The sequence below is a fragment of the Lathamus discolor genome, chromosome 17 (assembly GCF_037157495.1).
Source record: "Lathamus discolor isolate bLatDis1 chromosome 17, bLatDis1.hap1, whole genome shotgun sequence".
In the NCBI taxonomy this organism is placed as follows: Eukaryota; Metazoa; Chordata; class Aves; order Psittaciformes; family Psittacidae; genus Lathamus; species Lathamus discolor.
Window position 1 is genome coordinate 3,836,941 of NC_088900.1, and position 20,293 is coordinate 3,857,233.

Sequence of the window (20,293 nt, forward strand, 5' to 3'; positions counted from 1 at the left end):
GTCAATGCTTCCTTGTGGCCACTTGAAGCACTACAGCGAGAAAGAGGATTTCCCAAGGGATGCTGTCTGCCGGCTCTGATCTTCATTGTTCTTGGTGTTCAGATGCATCCATTCTTCAATTCTTAATGGGAAAGGTCAAATTAAAGAAAGGCTGCAAAGGGTGAGGCTCCATTTCTGGTCCTCTTAAACTGTAACATTAGCTTTTGGCTATAGACAAGCTTTCCAAAAGGATTTAAGTGACTCAAAGGCCTCAAATCAATTGGGTTTCAGTGGGAGTCGGGCTCCCAGGTTCTGCTGGAACTGCAGGAAAGCATATTCTGCCTGTGGCTGTCTGGAAAACCACCCAGACACTCCTCATTTAACAGCCCCAAGAGATGCTGTGGGCATCCAGGGGAGGTCTGGCAGATGGGGAATAACTCAGAAGTGACTTTTAGAGCCTGTCATAGAGGGTGGACCTTGGCCAGCTTCCAGACACCCACTCAGCTGTTCCTCTCACTCCTTCTTAGAAGGACAAAGGGAGAAAAATCAGATGAAAAAGCTCATGGCTTGACTCCCAGAGGCTGCAGTCCTTCGGGATAAACCTGTCCCAGTATGTGCTTCCAACCAGGAGACTGGACGCAGAGGGATGAAACCGAGTGAGACTGTATGATTGTGTACAAAGATTGACCAAACTGTCTAAATACCCCATCATCCAACTTCAGAATGTACTAAAAGAGAGGAGTTATTGCATTTATTTTTTGATGAAACATTAATCTGAGTTGCGTGCTCTCATACCACTCACCCTTTGCTTCTGCAGCTCCAGATGAACTGACTGCAGGCCTTTTTTGCAGCATAAGCATTCTCAAGCAAGTGATTCAAGCTAAGGGCAAGGGAAATGACCACCTCAGTGAATTGTCTCCCAGCAGAGCAGGAGACTACCTGCCAGAAAGGACCCCATCACACACATGGCTCAGCCTGCTACAAGAGGGTGTAGTTCTGCAAGGGTCAAAGGGAGCAGCTGTAGCTGCACTAGCTGAGCCAGCCCTGGTCAGCAGTCCATCGCTTGGACTTCACAGCAATCAGGAGCTGTGGTTCACGTTCCCTTCCTGACTTTTCCCTCGCATTTCCCCACAATCCGGACTGATTGTGTCCTCCTGACCTGTAATACTTTTCATTTCCATGAATTAGATTAACGATGATTTTTCAGAGTCTTATTGTGAGATAAAAAACAACAGCAAGCATTTCCTCTGACAACCTACGGTTTTATATTGCAGGCAAAATAAAGTTGATGGAGGAAGGAGAAAAGACAAACTGCACCAGCAGCAGCATTGAGCTCAGGGAATGTAACGTTTCCCCTCTCACAGGAGAGAGCTGTCTCAAGGCTAAATGTTTTGTGCACGTAGGTACATATGATAAATGCTTGTAGAGAGATGTTGAAGTGCAATTCCTGTGAAGGAGCTGAGCTACATCATTTGTGCTATGTCTCTAACCTCAAACCAGCTAAACTTCAATAAGACATGGTGCTTAAAAAGAGAGGAAAAAAGGAAAAAAATAAAGATTTGTTAGTGGTTTCTGATATAAAGCAGAAAGTTTTAGAGTTTTGCTTCTGATCAAGTATGACTAAAAGCCATTTCATCTTACTGAGTGGGTTGGATGTGTTCTTGCCAGCATAAAAAAGACTCACCATGTATCAACCCTTACAGAATTAATAAGTTTGCTGGTACCTAATCCCAGCAAACGCATCGGACTGATAAAGATGGTTCATTTGAGCAGAACATAGTGCAGTGCATGTCAGCATCTAAACATAAAGTTAAGATAAGCACCACAAGGAGCATTGCAAGGAACAGGACTTTTCAGTCATAGGAATAGGTATAGGAATGAGGCTGGATGCTAAATCTATCTGTAGCTCCTACAAATCCTTGACAAGGTCAGGTGCTTGTTTTTCTGGTCTCCTTGATCAAACAACCTTAGCAAAGATGGAAGATTTCTTTGAAAGCAAGTGCTCCACTCCTCTGATGGGCTCTTCCAACGTAAATTAAACACGTGTGGTTAGCCAGAATTAGAACCTCAGTCTACCAGTTCCCACATGCAAACCTCCAGACTTAGCACTTCCCAGGCACTTTCCAGGAGCTAGCAGTAAAAGTGAGTCCATAAACATCTCAGATTAAAATGACAACTGTCTATATGCACAACGACAGAGCCAAGACGTTAAAAAAACAAGGCAATAATATCCATCTCCTTAATCATCTCCCTCAGCTAAAAGCCTGTACAGTCTGCCTTAAATTTCAGCTCCAAGTGCTTTTCACAGGATACGCATCATCCCCATGAATCAAAAGGATCCATTTCATTTTTTCCACTTCAGAGTCGCTGGTGAGTTCAACTTTGGCACTCCAACAGAAGAAGTCTTCCCTGCCAGCGTGCACAGGGCTCTGGAATCAGAGTGGGGCGAGAGGAGTGGAAAGTCCTTTATAAAGAACATCTTGCAGCACCTAGAGAATTGCTAAGCTTTACCTCTGGATTTTATACCGCATTTCTTGATGCAACATTGTGGTTGACTCAGAAGAGCCTGTGGCAGAGAGGGGGGACAAAGTGACAGCTTCATTTTCTCACTTCATTTCTGAGATTTGCAAGAACAGACCCATATCAATGTTTGATTGCTTTTAACGAGATTTTGCTGCAGTTTTCCACACATCTGGGATTGTAACAGCTTGCCTCTCGGGATGTCACTGCTTTCCTAAGGGCTCCTCATGGAACAATGTGAAAGGCAGCAGACTCCTCCAAGAAGTGATCTAGGGGGTCCCTAAGTCTTGTAAGCTCTACAGTAGCACATCATACCTGAAAGAGCTCATGGAAAACATCACTAAAACTAACTTCAATTTTGGATATATTGACGTTTTACCATCCATATTTCTTTATCCAGAAATTCCAGCTTTAGCTTGCACCAATTGGTTTTTATTTTTCACCTGAAGACATCTGCTGCTTTGTTGGGTTCTTTTGCCATCAAATGCATATTCCCTCCCTTTTCAGGCCACTGCTTGAGAGCTGATTTATTCCAAGAACTCTCCTTTCTTCTTAATGTCTCCCTTAGCCTTTCTTTGGCTGTTGGTAACTTGTCTTAGCTTATCCTGCTTAAGTAGTTCGCAGGGTCAAAGCGAGTGTCATGGTATGTTTGCCCTACGTCCCATGAATTTCAAAGTACTCTGTCCTACAAATGCTGTTGTCTATTTATGTGGCTATCATCACTGCTTTAACCATGCACTACACCACTGCACACAACACTTTTTCTTCTGATCAGCCCCTTTAGTGATTTAGTAGTTTTCAACTTGTCTGAATGAATTCACATAACTCCACATCACTGCAGACCTTGAAGCAACTACCTCAGTACCTGCTGGGGCAGTGAAAGCTTTTCACTTGTTACCCAGGTAAATGCAATAAATACACAGACGTCTGCAAAGCTTTCATGCAAGCAGAATTTTGTCTTGTGTTTACTTGGAAACCACTCTGAGATGTACTTCTGCCATAAATACATGATTGTAAAAGAGTCAGCAGGACTAAAAGTGCTGGCATGGAGTGCTACACCTCGTGGTAAATGTTTGCAGGATTTGTAGCTTTTTGACATTTAAACAATAATATAAAAACCTCGTTTGGAGAAACAAGTCATAATATTCGGGGCAGGAGAGGAAAAAACATTCCGGAATGCTTTCGATACTTACACAGGGGGCTTATTCTTCTATCAGCATGCAAGAGATTTATGCAATTAAATTATAATCATTAATGAAACGCGCCTACGAATGTAAGCTATACATCAGAAGAAAAAGCCCAGCTTCTCAAGATGCAATTTTATTATAACAAAGCAAGAGCAATAGATGGTGCTCTGCTATTCAAATTCCATGGTACAAGGAGCTGCTATAGTATGCTTTCTTGTACCTCAAATGTAGTAACCACGTGCAACCAAGAACAACTTACAAAGCACACAGTATCACACACTGGTGTGGTTTAAAACAGATTTCTATCTTGGACTTGAGCAGACGTGCACAATTGTCAGTAAAGAGTGAATGCACATTCAAAATGCTGATATCTATCATCCATATGCATTTGAAAACGCAATAGGCTTAATTCAGCCATACTTCTTTTTACTTTGCATTAAGCAGCCATGGCTTAACACCAAGAAAAGTGCTTGGAGTGGGGACTGGCACCAGCAGTCCCCCTCATCAGGGGAGTGTCACTGCACTTGGCTCAAGAATCACATTTCCTCTTGCTGGATTAGTGACCTTTAAAATCTCTTCTGTAGAGTACACCACCTTCTGCAGGCAGGCAGAGCATGGAGTCAGCTTAAACCCAAAGTTCTCAGTGCAAATAACTTCTTAAAGGAGAAAAATGATTTCAGGGAGGGGAAAAATCTCTGCCTTCCTGCTTTATAAGCAGCTTATCTTCCTTCTTTTTGAAGATTCTGGGGGAAAACAACTGTCTCCTGAAGGAGCCTCCTTCAACTTGAATCTGTTTCACAAGATCAGTACCCACATAATTAAAACAGCACGGTGATGCAGGCCTCTCAGGTACGACACAAGTTATACCTGCAATTCGCAGATCTCAGCCTGCTCCATATGCCTCAGTTAAGAAAGTGTCCCCTAAATGCTTGCCGTCTCCAGCTGGTTCATTAAAGAGTGTGTAGATTGAATGCTCCGGTTCCTGGGGATGCTCAGGCTGTCTGCCTGCCCCTCACCTGAGCTGGTGGAGCATCAGGTGTTGGAATGTCACTGCTTGCACCATGGCCTAAATCAATCACCAGCACCTTTTGCTGTTAACTGAAGTGGTTCGGCATGGAGCTCGCGCATACCAGAGGATTGAGACAGAGGAATACATGGACAGCTGGGAGCCTTCGCTTCAAGACATCCCAAATACTTCTGCTCCCACTCACAAATGAGAGTCTGCAGTTACGCACCCAAGGTTATACATTGAAATCAATGGAAAAGACGAGACCATAAATCAGGAGTCACAGCTTCCAACAGCAGTCAGGCCCACAGCATGCACAGTCAAGATGAGACACATGGGAAAAGAAGAGGTAGAGGGGAAAGCTTCCTTTCTCCTTTCTCTATAGGAAGCAGCATATTGCTAGAGATCTCAGCACGACAGACCCACGCTGTTACATGGTTAGCACTGTTCACTCACCAGTTGGAAGGAGACACAACTTTCAGGGGTCAAAACTCTTAAGTAATGCTCCAGTTCTCAGCTCGTGTCTCTTGAGATGTGCAAACAGCATCCAGCTCACTGTGGACATCATTTCCTTTTTATGTTTCTCTATTTTCAATGACTAGGTAATACAAACGCTTTTAACAGCCTTTTCCACACGCCTCATGTACTCCACAGTTTTTGAAAAGATCTCCTAATAACCCAAGCTTATCTAAATCACTTATTGGTGGTGTTAACATGCAGAAGTTAAGCAATTGATTAAAGAGGAAACAACTGTTTGGTGCCTGATATGAAACAAGCTTCCAAATCAAAAAGTATTGAGCGAGTTCCTGTCTGTATCAGAAGAGAAGCGAGCAGCAGGTTTCTGTGGTCTCCACCAAGAGGCCATGGCTTGGGTAGAGAGGGAGGGTAATTTCTGGGTATCGGGCTCCTCTCAGTTCTCTGGGGCACTGCGTTCCTTTCCCTTTACATTCTACAGCTAGAGAACAGCTCCATTTATAAAGCTCCATGTACGAGCAGCTAATACTTGATTGGTGCATCCCTAAACACATAAGTATTTCAATATTAAGTACTAAAGAGCTTAGCACGTCATTTTGTTGCTTATAACCATTTCTGACGTACGCTGTATGCTGCTATTATTCCTAATGCATAGCGCCTGTTATCCTACAGTGAGAGATACTCTGCTAATACAGAATCAAAACCAGATTGGAAGTGTTTGGAGCAAAGACTACCAGTCGTATTCACACGGCCTTATATCCTCTTTCTGTTTAACATTACCTCTTGGCTGGCTCCAGGTGTTCAGAGGAACCTGTGCTGACAGAAGGCACTAGCCTCAGGGTCTTTGGTGACTAGATGTGGCCTTTAGTCTAACCATAAGAAGAAGAGTAGGGAAGACAAAGATGATGATGACAACATACTTAAAGTGTAAGTAGTGTAGGGAGCAGTCAGTCAAATGCTGCTTCTGAGCCTAGACCTTATCTTTGTAGTGGGCAGTAGGGAAACACAGGCTCTGACCTTTCCGGTGCAGGGCCATTGCCAGTCTGCAAGCGCAGGTGTTCATGTGTTGTGTCTCCTTCTTGCACCATTAAAAGCCTTTTAACCTGAAACACTCAGCAGAGGCCGCTGCCACTTGAGTTACAGGCATAACTCCATTGGCTGCTAACACATAATATGCCATTATTCCTTAACCTGACCAGCCATCAAAGGCAAATACACTTCACATTTTCACTGCATTGTTTTTCCCTTATTGATATAGGGATCAGAGATTTAACCCAATTTTTATTCTTAATCTCACACTCACGTGTATTTTAAGAATTACAGGAAGGTTTAGTGCCAATATTATCCTGACAGATCTCAGCCTAAATTCCAGGCATCCTATATATGAAAGAAATCACTACTGGAGACATTTAGACAGCTGACACTTTAACATCCTTAGGCATATACAATCATCATCACTTCAGGCAGTCATGCTTTTCAGGCGATAAACCATGGCTTGCCTTGTCCTTCACCTGCAACAGTAATCCACTTAGTGATGACCCTGTACAAAGAAGAGCTGGAAACCCAGGTAATTCATTAAGAATAGAGTTTGAACTTGTACTGGAGAGGGAAAGCAATCCTAAGTAGTTATACAACATTATCCAAAATTTAAAGTTTCTGAACTACATGCACTATAAGGGTGGGGGAAAAGCAAACATGTTAGAAAAACATCCCAGGACAGCAAACATCGCATGCATACACGATACACATACAAACGTGTAACAAGATTATGAGATTAAGCACTCCACAAAGACTTCACAAAGAAATGGCTCCTCCCACAATAACAATTCAGCCGTATTTTTATACCTCTGATGTCAACATCACTGACAATTAATACACGGAGATTTGCATATCACAAGGCAGAGAGGAATGGGAAGCATTGTACAAATGACACACGGTTGATTTCAAATTGCTAAGGTAATGCTGACTTTCAGTGAAGCCCCTGACTCCCTTTTTTCCCTTGTCAAAAGGTGATATTGCTCTGAAATTTCAGGGGAACTCGAAGAACCTTGTTCAGTTGTAACGATTGAAGCGTGGAAACCACATGATTTCAGGGCAAGCTGCACAATCATTCCAGATATATCGAAGTGTAGGAGATATGGACGAGTTTCACGTGGAGTTTTGAGTTTGTCCCATACCAATGGTTAACGTTTCACTGCTAACTCACGCCAAGCAAAACAAGCCTTGTAAGATGGAACTGCGGAGGAAGCTGCTGAGATGGCACCTTGAGCAGGTCCATCCCTGCTCTGCCATTGCAGCTTCCTACCACTCTGCCATCACCCCAAATACTGACAACCTCAGCCTGGGGCTGAAGTGAATACCTGGGAGAAAAATCTGAACTGACTTGCAAATGGCTCTTGGAAAAGGAAATCCATTATCTCTCAGTTACAGTAGGTGACAAGGTGCCAGTGCTTATGAGTTCTGCAATACATATTCAAAACAGCCAGGGAAGAGAAAACAGAGTATATTAACCCAAGCAAAGTGCTGCCACTCTGTTTACTGGGTTTACAACTACAAGGACCCTTCAGTGGAAGACTACAAATCATTAAATGACTCCTTACGCAGCATATCTGAGAAGGGTTAATGACAAGAGGTGTGATGATGGTAAGCTCCTCAGAGCAGCATCCATTTCTAGGTACAGCTGTACACACCAGAACAGGGGCTCTTGCAGGGAAACTCCTTTTTGGCCTTAATACCCGAATATTTAGGGATACATTTGCACATAGTCACACTCCCAGTTTTATTCAGGGTGGTCATCCAGGTGTGTCACGGAACAGAGACACCCTGAGCTGGCCCCCATTCCAGCACAGGTCTGGGGGGGTAAAGCCAAACGCAGGGCTCAGCACTCGTCTGGAGCAAATAAACCCACTTGGAATACAAGGACATGTGAGTGGTACCATCTTCAGTCTCAGACTGGAGCTGGTCAAGGTAGTGGAAAATCTCAACTAATGAGCTCCCCTGCACCTAACTTGCTTCTGCATGCAGCCGTTCACGTATTTCTGCTCAGCATCCTTTAGTAACCCTATTATCTGCGTTTTCCTATTGTCTGGAGTTTCAGTCGCCCCATTATTTTGGACAATGGAAACCAGCCTGCACTATGGTACCTTTTCTTGCCATTTTAACACCCACCCCTTTCCTTTTCTCTTGAAAGGGCAGAACAAAGTTCAAGAAATGAAATGAAATAAAACCCATATCTTGGGTTCTGACCCGGAGCTCTGATCTGTTTGGGCAGCCCGACAGCCCGACTAGCTAAATGACCTGCCGAAGAACTAAATACACGGATATACGCTGAGCTTTTATTTAACAGGTAATTAATTAATATTTCGATACACACATACACCTCTCTTTTGCAAAGTCCTGTAAGTCAGCACATTTTTCCCCCGCAGACTCTTGTAGCCCCTTCCCCCCCACTCCAACTTTATAATAAAGCCCCCAAAGTTCACATAATGTCTCGCTATTGTTTCTCTAAAAGAGGAATTCTCCTCCCCGCCTCCTTCTTTCTCTGTATCTCTGAGGCACCACATGGCACAATAAGAGCCCTTTCATGTTCAAGACTCAGAGTCGTTGCTGTGGTAACTCACCCAGCCTCACCGAGGAGCCAAATAAATAGTTAACATGTAAAACTCAAAGCAGAAACCCAGCGGCTCTGGCTGCAATCTTTACCGTGATGGCTTCGAGGGACATTGAGAAGCAAAATAATAACCTTCTGCCCAGATCAGTCACCTAAAAGTGTGGATTATTGAAGACAGAAAGACATTTGTGCTGTTCCAACAAGTCTCTGCCTTGAGACGGGAGCACAAAGACAGAGAAGACGCAATGCAGAGCGCTAGTAGCCAGTGGCATTAAAATTACGGTGTGGAGTTTTTAACCACTTGCAGACAGAGTCCCCTTCCCCTCCCTCCCTCCTGTAACAGCTTTGGGATAGAAGGAGAGCTCGTCGAAAGCACGAAGTGTCATTAATTGCTACCTTGCAGGAAACGCTGCTACAAAGAGAAACCCGTGCTTTCCGTACGGAGGGGGGAAGAAAAAGGGGTTTTTTTCCCCCCTCCCTCTACGTGCTGAGACAAGCCACCGCTTGAGGCCCCCAAGTATCTGCTATTATCAGTTAAGTCACGTCTAGTGCCAGGCAAAAGGTCATTTCAGGTCATTCTGGAGATGAAAGGAAGGGGTAATGTATGTGAGAATGCCTGAACTGGCAAGCAAAGAGAAGAAAGGGCCAGGGGGTGAGAGAGAAAAAAGGGAGGAAGGAAAAAGGATGCGAGGAGAGGAAGAGAAGGACAGAAAGAGGGAGGGAGAAGATGAGAGGATGGTATCAGCCTAAGAAAGGAACGTTCTTATTGCCAGGAAACAAATGAAAGACCCAACTGCAGCACCTCTGCTGACACGCTATGAACTTGATTCCTCATCAAATAAAAAGGCTGCCACGTTTTCCGGGGTCATCTTTTTAATTCATTCTTTCAATTAGGTTTGTCTGGTTCTTTTTTTTTTTTCTTTCCCTTCTTTTAACCTTAACTGCTGAGAAAGGCAAATGCTTAAGGGAGAAAGGACTCTCCATTGTCTGGGGTGTCTGCTTCAGCTGCCTTTGTCTGGGAATTATAAGAGTGGTATAAGGCTCTTTTTATTTTTTTTTTCCTCTCTTTTTATGCATCTAAAAAAAGGCAGTTTTGCATTTTGCAGTGAAAAAATAAAACCTCATGATGCTACAGCAGACATCCTCCATTCGCCTTTTCTCACTTCTCCCCCTTCCACTTCTCAGCCCCCCCCCCCCCCCCCCCCATAAGGTAGTAGCGGGATAAAAATTCCACTCAAGCCCATCAGTCATTCCTGAATCCATTCCAAGGTTCCCCCTCCACCCTGACTCCTTCCACCTCCCCCTGCTCTCAGCTCTGGCTGTACTTGTCTAACAAATCATTTTTGTAGGACAAGCGACTGGCTCATGCGGAGATTGCACACACATAACCCAGGCACTGCCGACAAACTGTCAGGGGAGGAACAGCCTTAGTGGAATGTGTTTAGATCCTTTCTTTGTAAAAGCATTCCTGGTCTGAGCTGCTGCCCTCCTCCTCCTCCTCTGCGCTCTCCCCCAGCCACTCCAGTCTCAGGCTGACCACACTGATGTTGCCTGAAGCTTCAGAGGGTTGCAGACCGCTTTGGGAATTACATCGCTTAAAATGAGCCTTTTATCAGTGTGTGGCGGCGTGGTGGGATCCCTTCAGTGTGCAGCAGCCTCAACCCAGCCTCATAAAAACATCTTCTTTTGTGCTTTATGCCTGAGAATGGGGGTTTCTGGCCGCACATGCAAAAGGTGCTGCTGTTCTCCCCTTCCCCATCCTGCCGCACCCGCACAGATTTAGCGCTTCCTAAGGCTGGGGAGAAGCGAAAAGTACCTGGGGAAGGACTACAGTTTTCTTTGTTAGCAGCAGGACGCTGTGTTTATTGCATTGAGGAGGGGAGGACGGTTGTTAAACTACCTGCAGGTTTGGGGGGTCGGTGCTGGCAGTCTGGGTGGACCGCAGCCAAATCCACGGGTGATACAAAGCTCTGCCCAGCCTGGAGAAGGCTGCTGCCACCCCGCTGGCCATCTCCTCTGTTATGAGTGCCAATGAGAGCCCTGTGGCAAATGCTCGCTGCCTGCAGCAGCGGGGATGCCAGGCTATGCAGGCTGACCGCCCACCAGCGCAAGCATGGCTCTTTTCAACATACTTAAAACTGCGGTGCTAAAATAGCTCTGGCCATGCAGAAAAAAGCCCGGGCGAAGCCTCTGCAAACTGCTGATAATGGTGATGTCCCCACACGAGGTGCATTCAGGGGGTTCTTACCGTAATTGTTCTGGCAGACATTTGAACCGATCAATTAAAACTCATCTGAAGAGTTTCGTAGGCAGACCCCAAAGTCCTCCGAGATAGCGAGTGACTCTGTGGCTAGAGCTGTGGAAGACCAAGGTTTAAGTCCCTTACCTAATTAATTGGGATGAATTAGGTTCACTCTCTCCTGCTGATGGTTCTTCATTGACAATAAATTACCCTGTGCATTTCTTCCATTCAGTCATGCTAAGTTTCTAGCAGACACACTATTCTTCCCCATTTGTCACTTTTATTATAGCACTATCTTAGACGCATAGTTGTAGACACTTAATCAATCCTGCTGAGCTGCTATGTCTCTTTGCAACTTGCTGCAACTCTGAGGAAGATTCCTACATAATGCAGAATCTTCACTAGAGAACCTTGAGGCTCTATGTACTTTTTAATGCTGAGAGTTAATGCTTCCTAGTGCTATTTGCCCCCTAAGAGCTCCCTGACAAACAATAATCACTCCCTACTTTTGCTTAGGTGTCAGCTCCTGAAGAGTAGGGATGAAACAAATCCAAACGGCCCTTGTTCACACACAAATCACTCCGAATCCAGGGATCTATTTCTCACATATTGACATTTCTCCAGCTGTGGCCCTCCGAAGGGTTACAGCAATGGCACATTTGTAGATGAAGAGGACGCTGCAGGTGTGAGTGCACTAATTGGATAACCGAACAATAATGAAAGCAAGAACAGGGCCTGGTGGAAAGGGGGGGGGGGGGGGGGGGGGGGGATATGTGCAGGAGACTGAACAATCACAAGTGCAAGTTTCTGTGAATGAAGATAAAACCACAATGAATTTTAGTGGCTCCACACTGCCCCACACCAAAGGCACCAGTTCCCACTGAGCTCAAGGGGAGTTACACCACCAGCGCAGCCAGTTCCGTACATCCCTCATTTGTTTGCGCATCTCTAGAAGTACACAGCAAAAACACAGATCTCCGCCAGGTTCTGCTGACCAATATTACTTTGGGCCGTGAGCTACTGGTAAACCCAGGACACCCAGTCTCCAGCTGAGAAGGTACCTGAATACTTGAGCTGTGATAGAACAGCACATCATAAGGGTTAAGCCTTATGGGGGGGGGGAGAAATGGTTGTAGTTTAGCTCCCACTTCAGTGCTAAGACAACAAAGGTAAATATTATCAACTAGTAAAGGCAGAAATACCAGCAGTGGAGGATAAAAACAACATCTCCAACCATGGTTCAGTCCAAGTTTCTTCCCTGAAGCCTGGCTCCATCCGTGCAAGAACCACAACAAGTAGGAACAGCAAAGCCCTTCCAGTGAAATTAAACATGCAAATGTATTTCTGATATCAGTTTCAGATTCCTTCTCCCCCACCCCACTTCCTGAACATTAGCGTATAAGCCTCTGCCACCAGATTTCCAAGATAGCTTCCTGTAATAGGACGGGAGGCATATGCCATCAGCACCTGAATATTACTTTGTTGTTAGGGACCAGCCATATGTTTCCTATTTAAAAAAATTACTTTATATCACAGGAAGCCACTTTTTCTAGCAACAATAGCAGAGGTTCTTGTAACCGTTTCACCCATAGAGGGGAAAAATAATGACTAACCACCAACTACCGCAGCTTTGTCAGAGTCACGAGTGTACCCTGGTTTTTGAGCCTTCGTATTCAACAAATCTTATGTTCTGATTAATTTATTCAGTGAAATGGTGCTATTCCAACAGCAGCCAGGGGAAATTAAAAGACTTCAGGATATGAACAACATGTTGGAATAGCGTCAGCTTCCTCGAGTCCCTGAGCCTCCTGCCTGAAACAGAACCTTGGCTTTAGAGAGAGGCAGAAAACTTGAAACCTGACAGGACGTTTGGCTCTTTGGCAAGGAGACGCCTCTCCATCATGAAAACCGAGACCCATTCACTTGACATTGGATTTCCAAAATCATATTAAAGGTGGTTTCTGATACTCCACACAGCTGGAAGGTGGGGTGTCTGGAATAAAAGGCAGATGGGAGTTTGCCAAAATTGTATTACCTTTTTCATTTGAAAAGGAAGCTTTCTTTCAAACAATATTATTTGCAATGACAGTGATTTCCCTCCTGAAAAACATCCTGAGTACGTTTCAATTTGATAGACCACTGCATCACTCCACGCCCGAGATGGGAAGCTGGGGAGCATCAAGGGAAAGGGACCAAAGCGTCTCCTATATAAAGAGGGACCAAGAAGCCGTGCAAAGAGAGTTCATAAGACACCATGAGGTCTTATTTCTGGAACCTAAATCATTTGGGTTTTCAGCTACAATATTTAGTGTTTGATTTGTAGCAGGAACAAAAAAGATTTCTTCCGCAGCAGCTCTTCTGGAAAAGCTCCACATCCCAATCCCTCCTTTGCCAGCTGGCCAAGCATCCAGAAACATGGCACTAGGCAGCAGTTGCTTGTGGGTATTTATTTCCCTTAGATATCGAGGTAGACATTTGATGCGTCTCTTGACAGACACTGAAAGTGTAAAAAGTTTTCAGGAATAGTGACACCAATAAGGAAAGCTTTCCAAGGATGCAGGGTTCAATACTGCAGTGTTTTCAAGGGGTTTTGATGGCAGCAGATACATCTTCCTCCTACTTTATGAGAAGAAAGGTATACGAGTCTCAAACTGCTTTGCAAGCAACAACTTAGTTTCACTCCTCACTCAATTACAGCTGGGACTCTTCAATCGCCAGCGTCAGAAGATTCCCAGTCAGACGCAGCAGGGTGATAAAGCTGGTTCCTCGTTGAATTTAGGTTGTCACAACATGTATTGGAATGCGAGTTGAAATTCTCATGGTATTTTGGGGAAAATGAAAATAGACGACACACTCTGCCTTGCTCTGAATACAGGCAGTTTAGGTTTTATAACCCAATCTAAACTTCCTCCTGAGGAGTAAAGTACCGCTCATCATGTAAAACTCCGGTGTGTGCAGTCTATCCTGGTCCTGCTGCACTGTAATTCACATTTTCCCCCTGAAAGCCCCACGAATTCAGTGAGGCTCAAGATACCCTTTCTCTCAGAGCTTTGCCTGAGCTTCTCTCAAGAGATTTCGGTGTTTCCAGTCCTAGACGAAACCACACAACTCCCAAATGCCTGAAAATTAACTAACAAATATTTAGGGTTAAAAAAAAAGAAATTATTATTGTTTTTCTGCCAAATAGAGATTCTGGACAAAGATTCCAGTTGGCTGCGGGTGTGTGTGAAGTGGTTCAAAGTGCCATCTGCATTAGAGACAGTAATGGGATGTGATAGGAGCGCAGACACAACACGGCGAAGGCAGCTCTCCCTTGCTCGCGCTATTGTCTTTTAGCCTCTAGGAGCTCTGCCTGCATCTGGCAGAAAAGTTGATCAACTTGGGGTAGCTAATCAGGCTGCTGCAATTTCCGGCCCTTTCTTTCCCAGATTCCTCAGATCAAAGTTCAAGTCCCAGAATTATTATTCCCCGAATGCTTAATGAGCTCCAACCGAGGGACACCAAAGGCAAAGCTAAAACATTGGCCGTGCACTTCATTGAGTTTGGCCAATGTGCCTAAAAACAGGAGGGTGGGATCCATAGCATCCAAAATCACAATGTACAGATTTGTATTTTAATCCAATTAAGATTCCTATGTGCGAGCAGGGACGGCGAAGGGCTTCAGTCGCTTTGCAAAGAGACGTCTGCTTTCCTCACTGCCCTCCCCATATTAAAATCATGCAAAGGTAGAATTGGCCTTGTCGTCAATCATTTCCAAAGAACCCTCTTCTGGGAGAGCAGCAGAGCCCCAGCAGCACAAAAGCTTCCTTGAAGACTAAAGTTCAGGATGTTGAAATGCAAAAGTCAGATTTTGCCAGGAGGCACGATTTCTGAAGCCACATGATTCCACCTCAGATTAAGTTATTGAAGATCTTTGCATGCAGAAACATTTCTTTGTTCTGGCATACACTCCCCGAGTTGCCTATTCACAAATGTGACCCCTCGGAAAGCCAGCCAAGATTCCTTTGCCTTATCAGGTCAAAATGTTCAGGGCCCAATTATTTTAATAGTGACAAAAAAGAAACCCGACAATGGTTCAGAACGCCAGAGAGAACAGTATTCAGGGACTTAACAAGTCGCTCTAACATCTGGCATGCTCTTTGGAGAAGGCTAAACACATGGAGAGTCTTGCTGCAAAAGTCAATGGAAAGGAATAATAATTGCTCATTAGAATGCCTCCTCCACAGGTTAGTTTTGACTTTCCCTGCTCTTTCTAATCATGGTGCATGCATCAGATGATACTCAAAAGGGTCAGCGCATAGGTTTCACCTCTCCAAAACCACGCTTGTAACGAAGCCTTTTCCTGAAGCTGAAGTACACTGATGGCACCCGTTTTGGTTTTAGACTACAAGCAGGAGCCCAAACAAAATACTCCCAAAGCTCCATGTCCCCAGCCAGCAATCCAGACTGCAAAGGCAAAGACACTGGGTATAAAAATGGAGAGCTTTATTTTCACCTCTGATGAAGACAATTGTTTTCCCTCTCCCTCAGCTTTAAGAAACCTGCGCATGGGAAGAATGCCAATTCTAATGCCTTTTGCCCAAACGCAAAGGCATTAGAAGACACAAGACATGGAGAACAAGGGCAAAGTCCTAATATCAGGAGTCTGGTGTCAAGAAAGCAATAAAGCAGAAGCCACTGAGTGTCAAATGAAGCAAACCAGCTCTTCATCTGCTATTAAAGGAAGAAAAATTCCAGCTGAATTTCCACAGTGGTTTTCACCTTATGTTTTCATAAGGGGTGTAAGTCCTTTGCATTCTTAAAATCAGTGTTACCAGAGCATACCCATGAGTGCGCAGAGAAGAGACAGCAAACTGGTCAGGTCTGCACGCTGTTACGGCAAGGATGGACTGTATTAACCTAGCTTGGCAGGGACACCTTTATATCCTTAGCTGTGTGTCCTCTGCCTTTCAGGCAGTGCCATGCAAAGCCATCTCAGCTCAGCCCTGCCTAAATGAGTTCAGATCTTTTTGCTGAACCCATCACCATAGCATCTGAGCCTTTGTAAGCGACACAAAAACTATTTGCATGGGTCACCCCACTTCCTCCCAACCTAGTTACAGAAAACTTCTTTATTGTTTTTTATGGGGTTCAGCAGAGCATTAGGAAAAAGGGGAGATTCTTTGTGATGTAACATCAAAGACTGCACACAAGGAATCTTGTTCTGAAGCCTCTCACCAGGAAAAGCCAAACGAATTAAAAGCTCACATCAGACAGTTAGAAGACAGCAAAGGCAATGGACCTAGAGGCACAAGGAAAGCTTAAACCCAGCAGTTTACAGCCACGACTCGGGAGTCTGTGTCTTCATTTAAGGCTTTTTAAAACAGCAAAAAGCTGTTTGAAGAGGAACTAAAGGACATGCTCATAATGGGCTGTAATTTGTTTGTTTATCTGTCTGTTTCTAATGAAGGAACCACAGAGCCTACTGGAGAATATTTGAGTTTCACTTCTGTCATTGTCCCAGCCATTCTCTAAAAGCACTTCGACCACATCAAATAGCTGCCAGAGCTGCCTAGGAATGGGCCTTAAAACACGAACAAAACTGAGCCCTGGGGGGTGGCAGTGGCTGGATGCTCCTGGAATGCAAATCTTCTTTCAGCAACCATACCTGACCCTGACAGTAGCCACGCAAGCATCCCTCTCTCCTCCTGCACCAACCTGCCCCCGGACCACCCTGGAAGGATGACTTGCAGGCTGAGGAATTGAGATCAGGCATAGAGGACTTTTTCAGCCTTGATAACTGAAGCGGAGCTGCCAACAAGGAGGCCACCTGCACTGCAGCCACATGTGCACGTTGGGCTGTTGGACACCCTCCGCTCCAGCTGGACCACGTCTGCCAGACCACTTCACCTCCACCAAGCAGCTGTCTGAGGCTGCAGGGCCAAAAGGCAAGGCAGTGATTTGATGGAGAGTCTGCAGTCCGCAGGACCGGTTCAGAGCTGAGACATCTAGTGTCCAATCCACCCTGCATCCGCAAAGGTGTGAAACCCAGACCATCCCACAGTTCTCCTTTATTTGTGACAAACCCCTGTTCCTTCCAGTAAGGCATTCCTCACTTAGCACGGGGTTTTGCTGAACACACAACTAAACCAGAGGGGTAAATTACCCAAAAGTGCCCAAGATGAATTAGCCCTGCCTTTTGGGTCAAGTTTTCCTCCAAGGCCATGCTGGCTTTTTGCAGCCATATCCACAGTGCAACACTGACCTCCTGTGGCTGCCACGACCCAGAGCAGCAAGCAGGTTCTTTCTTCCCTTCCCTAGGCGCCTGATTATTTAGACTATACGGGCAAAAGAGGCTGGAAAACACCCTCTGTGCACATCCCTCTACTTGTGTCATCTTCCATGCATCTGCTACCACAGAGAGGATGAGGGGAAGCTTGCCTTTACTCAACTCCTGGCATCAGTTCCCAAAGAAAACCTACCTCTGGGACATGAAGCTAGAACCTGGCAAAGGGACAGAGATGTATTCCTACAAAACAAAGCTTGTGCTGTTCAGAGCCCTCGTGAAGTCATCTACGAACAGATCAATCCCAGCCCTATTTCAGTGGCATTGTTCAAGTGATTTCTGGTTTTTCTCATGGCTGCCTATATTGAAAGAGAAAAGGCATCTTGCCAGTGTCAGAAGGGGTCTCAGGGAAGCCAGGATGTACAGTCATTCCCATAGATACTGCTCTCCTAAGCAGTAGAGTGGGAAGCAGCTTGTTCGGGTTTTTATGGTTGTCACAGCTACCAGGTGTTGAAACAACTTCCACAGTGTGTTTTTCCTTCCTGCAAGCTGATGCTCTTCTACCACAGGCAATACGAAAATCCCTTCTGGGAGACAAACACAGATTTCCATAAGCTTCCACCTGAGACACCACACTGACCTGCCGTATACAGCTCAGAGCTCACAGAAGCAAGGAATCCCAAAGCAAATCCAAGTGCTTTTAAAAGGTCACCATGGCAAAGACTTTCAGAACCTAGGTCCTGCTCAAAAGATGCCTGGGTGCAGTCACAGTGCTACCCGCTTTCATTTCAAAAGCTTCCTGAAGAGCTCTGTTTTCTGGCTGGCACCACTGCAGTGCATATTAGGAGTGGGGAGAGCCTCTCAGTAGCATGCTAATGTCCCCATATGGCAGTCCCAAGACACATGTGTCAGTTCTCCAAGAGCACAAGATGAAGAGGGCTCTGGGATCACCTCGCAGGAGGAAGATGATAGCAGATCCCAGAGGGAATTTCTCCACTCAGGACTATGGTACAGCTACAGCTGAGCCATGTACAAGCCACACTCTCAGATACCCTCTAGGATGCTCAGCAGCACCCAGCCCTGTACTGCATGACTCCTATGCCCATAGGAGTCACACACATTCCCAGTAGTGTCTCCAGGTATCACCAGACACCTTTTGCTTTTGCTGTTCCTGCCTTGCTTCAAATACTTTAAGATCCTCTTTATAAAGAGGATCCTATTATATCCTATATATATCCTAATATACCCTATTAAAAGACTTCAATACTGAACAGCAACAACACGCCATTCAAAAGCAAACAAGCTGCCTCCTAGATGCAACTGGAAATCAGCAGGGAAATTTTATCTGTTGGGTTGCTCTGGGTGACCCCAAAGCCTGACAAGGTCCTGTAGGTACGGCTTGGAAGTTCGCTGCCATGCCAGCAGGAAGCAAAGGGGAGCCAAGAACCACTGCCCTTGCCAGAAGCTGTTACTCAGTTGGGTTTTGCCCCTGTGCAGAGCAGTGGCTCCTGCTGAGCTGAGGATTATAAGCCTACATTTTCACTCCCATCTGACCCCAGCCTGCCCCTCACTTTGAACATTGGGTTGTAAATGATGCATGACCCTTCTGGGCTTTCTGCCTGGGCACAGAAACCTTCCCATATCGGGGGAATTACAAACTAGGTTAAACATCCTTGTCACTCCAGTAAGTTCCTTAAAGCAGATGCTAAAGACTTTTTTTGGTCACTTCTCATTAGAGTTTTGTGACAAGATTCCCTGCAAAGGCTGGAGGTGTTTGGTCAGAGCTGAAACACAGCAGAAAGGGCTTATGGTGGCCCATCCCTCCATGTGTTTAACAGGATTGCTCTCCAACAGCTATCAGGCCTTGCAGAATTGTCAGGGTAAAGCCATAAAAGTCATGTAAGAGATGAAACTGACAGTATACCTGAGAGCACACATTTGTTACCCTCAACGCTTGATCCTTAACTGAGCATATTGTAGCTCCATCACCCATAAGGAAAGCCGGATGGCAACACTGATGCTTGGATATGAAGCCTCCCAAAGTACAAAAGATCAGATTAGCACATGGGGCATCTTCTCTGCCAGCTCCACACTATTTCAAGACAAGGTAGGAGAATTCAGAGTATTCTTTTTTAAAGCTCTGTTCTCAACACATGGTATACATGTCATTGATACACAATTAACTGCATGCGTGCAGTGACGGAGACATTGGCAGAAGAAATGTACATCTGAAGGAAAAGAAAAGCAAAGAGACATGCCGTGACATGTTATCATTAGGGAGTCATAATTTCCTTCCTGTAGTCATACAACAGCTGTCACTAACATCTTGAACACAGACCATGTATTAGAATACCATAGCAAATGCCTTTTCAGGCAAAAGAAAGAGAGGGCATGTTAACTGGGTGAATAGCAGGAAGAATATTTTGACAGCTTGAATGCATTAACCTCCCTGTAGAACACCCACAACCTTTGATAGAACTTGGCTTGGGAGATACCTTCCACATGCGAAGGAGCAAGGGACTCCAGCAGCTCTATCACAGGCACACCCAGGGCCCCGCTTTGGTAAGAAGGGGGAATGCATTCACCCATCATCACCTCCGGTCCACCTCTCCATCTCCACCCTCCAGCTTTGCACTTTTAGCTTGGATTCACAACGGCCAAAGTGAACTAGAATGTCCTGTCTGTAGAGAGAGGGAATGATAGCACAGATTGACCTTATACATGAGGATATATCCTCCAGCCTTGTCTTCAGGAGGAAGGCAGGCATTTTTTACCTTCAAGCTATGACTGTTAACCAACACAGAGATCCCACCAAGGATGCTATAGTTACCATTTCATATCAGAAATAATTCAACCTAAGCAGCTAGATTTCTTATGGTTTCTGCCTCAATCTTCTAACTTCCAAGAAAGCTACACACCACCATCTTCACCAGGAACCCACCTTCTCTTAGCCATAATATGTCAGCCAACACATTTTAAGAACACATTTTCTCTCCGTGGATGAGGTCCT

The 20,293-nt window shown here is 45.1% G+C and overlaps 1 long non-coding RNA gene across 1 annotated transcript in view; it reads right to left on the reverse strand.

Annotated features, from left to right (window-relative positions):
- Nucleotides 1-20,293, reverse strand: part of LOC136023118 (uncharacterized) — a 91,106-nt gene that overhangs the window by 64,307 nt on the left and 6,506 nt on the right. The gene's annotated exons all lie outside the window — the stretch shown is intronic.